The sequence below is a fragment of the Montipora foliosa genome, chromosome 1 (assembly GCF_036669935.1).
Source record: "Montipora foliosa isolate CH-2021 chromosome 1, ASM3666993v2, whole genome shotgun sequence".
Lineage (NCBI taxonomy): Eukaryota > Metazoa > Cnidaria > Anthozoa > Scleractinia > Acroporidae > Montipora > Montipora foliosa.
The window spans coordinates 61,830,239-61,832,738 of record NC_090869.1 but is presented as its reverse complement, the minus strand read 5'-3'; the positions used below and the strand labels follow the sequence as shown (position 1 = coordinate 61,832,738).

At 42.6% G+C, this 2,500-nt stretch overlaps 1 protein-coding gene and 1 long non-coding RNA gene across 2 annotated transcripts in view; one reads left to right on the top strand and one right to left on the bottom strand.

Moving 5' to 3' along the window:
* Window positions 1-1,108, top strand: part of LOC138003761 (uncharacterized) — a 3,681-nt gene extending 2,573 nt beyond the window's left edge. The window contains exon 3 of the long non-coding RNA XR_011123643.1: window positions 990-1,108. This is a non-coding gene — a long non-coding RNA (uncharacterized lncRNA). The remainder of the gene's footprint in view (window positions 1-989) is intronic.
* A 1,091-nt stretch (window positions 1,109-2,199) lies between these two features.
* The window catches only part of LOC138003702 (glutamate receptor ionotropic, NMDA 1-like), a 16,779-nt gene continuing 16,478 nt past the window's right edge, over window positions 2,200-2,500 (bottom strand). The window contains exon 7 of the mRNA XM_068849911.1: window positions 2,200-2,500. This exon is cut by the window's right edge and continues 877 nt beyond it. The gene's annotated coding sequence lies outside the window, so the exon portion shown is untranslated.

Below are 2,500 nucleotides of genomic sequence, written 5' to 3'. Positions count from 1 at the left end.
TAAAGACTTTGAGATCTATGACGGCGACGTCGGCGAAAATGTCACCTGAAATGTAACTTCGCACTATAATTGCAATAGACCAATTTAGATATATCAAAATTCAGTCCGATTATGTACTTATTGACTGAGTGGGAGGGCCGGACGGGAAAATATTTGGCCTGAGGTCATGGCGTGCGTGAGGTCCGTGCTCCAAGACCGAGGGCCAAATATTTTCCTGTCCGGCCCGACCTAAACTCAGTCAATAAGCATTTTTATTATATGGCTTGTGTTTGTAGCCGATATAACGCGTGAACTCTGATTGGCTAATTGTGACTGAATTGTAGGGCATTATTCTCCCGTAATGCCCACGGGCCGATTACGGGCTTGCAAAAACAAAGCAAAAGGTAATTAAAAAGCCATATAATAAACTACTTACTAACCGAGCTAGCTCGAGCCGTACTGGGGAATATTGGCCCACGGTCGTTTTTGTACGGACCTCGCTGCGCTCGGTCCGTACTGCCACGACCTCGGGCCAATATTCCCCAGTACGGCCCTCGCGCTCGGTTAGTAAGAAGTTAATCATATGGGCTCTTTACACTATTCATGAGCACTCAGAGGATGAAGTTTGGACGAAATAAGTAACATAAATTTGCATAGAAAATTTATCTAATATTTTGTTTGCATTTGCTTTTCTGGCTGTAAATAACTTGGATGTTTAAGAGCGACAAAAACCTCTAAAATCTCATCTCACCAAGCAATACGTGTTCCTAGCAGGGCCGTACGGCTTTTTCCGGCCCTGCTCGGGCTAATGCGTATCGCCCTCATACGGGGATTTTCCCAGTAGTTTTACGATGAAAGCGCGCGCGGGGCCTTACGGACCATATGATAAATTTGATATGTACTGAAACAATTATTCTCCTCAGTGTCGGTGAAAGTGGTGGATATTGAACTCGCCGACGGAACCAATAGTGACCTCCACTTCGGTGGGTGAATGTTATTTCTCGCTTCAGTTCCCATGAGGTGTCTCTTCGTAAATCCCAGTCCTCTGTGGCGAGCACTGTTCCCCAGGCACCAGGCCTCTTAGACGAAAACAACCCGGCTGTGGAGTCTGTTGACGATCTTGTGCAAGGCAAGTGTGATTTGCTGCGCTTAAAATCGTTGCTATTGTTCCAACCATTCAAATGTGATCCAAGGATGCCAGTTACGCAAGAATGAAAGTTATATGAACGGTGCATAAGACAGAAGAGATTTTTCCATTTCACGTTGTCGCTTTTCAGGGATGGACAAAATGTATTTCAAAAAACCGCACGTGCAGAGCGCGCGAAGCTGCTGGCCTTGTTAGGAAGGAAGCAGTCAATAATTTTACCTCATTTTCCAATAGATTCCATAGAACAAAACAAGAATCCATGGGCATAGGAAAGCCAAGTGAGTGAACATGGTGACGTATGAATTTTCCGCTGAACTCATCACTCGAATTCATCGCTGTGATTATCAAGCCAATCGCGTTCCGTCACATGTTTACACAAAGACAGTGAGTGAAGGGGTTTAATCGAACGTTTCCTCGAAGGACCGTGATGGTAAAGACAACGATAGAACGATTGGTTAAGATTAGTATTATTGTTTTTATAATCCATTGTAAGCATAATTTTCAGTTTCTTTTCGGATTCTTTTCACTCAGACATTGAAGCTTTGAAACCGTGACAAAGTTACTCAGACGTGCGTACATTTGACAAACGTTTTAAACTTTATACGCTGTATATATTAGAAGGTTCAAAACCTAACGATATTTTGGTCTTGTTGATACAAAATGAGATTTTTAATTATCCACCCTTGCATCCGTGTAAGACTGTAAGCCGTTAAGAAACATTGGTCGACAGTCAATAAAAAAATCATCATCTTATTATTGACCTGTGACATACATCGTTTTTGGGGCTTTCTGTAGTTGGAGGGGGAGGGGGGGGGGAAGGAGGGGGCGTTTCTCAAAAGTCCCGAAACTTTTGGGGCTTCAGTATTTCGGGTGGCATTGAACGCTTTGTATCTTCAAAAGGAGAACCTTTGCAGTTGTTTTGTCTTCTCTGGTCTTAAAAACATGGTCAAAGGTCAGTTTTTTAGAATAAGTAGATCTCAGTTACGAAGTTGCTTTTCGGACCCAAAACGTTTTCGTGGCTTTTAAGAAACAGGCCCCTGGACAAAATTGTTGTCAGACTCGTTTTTTAACTCTCTTGTCCATACCTTTTTTATTTTCTTTTAAGTATATGTTATTATTACGGCTTCTCTCCCCCTTCCCCTTAAAAAAATGTTGAGACACGGCTGCGTTATTTGCGCTTCTTCCATGACGATGGCAGTGTTCGCTCGTGTAATTCTCATGAGGTACCCACGTCATTTTGAGACATGGAAACAATTGGAAACAATTGGAAACAATACAGATTTTCCTTAATTGAGCAGGCGCATTTGAAAGAAAGCCTAAAAAACTGGTTTCCATGGTCGCACTCGTTATGCAATCGTTTTGTCGACACCAAGA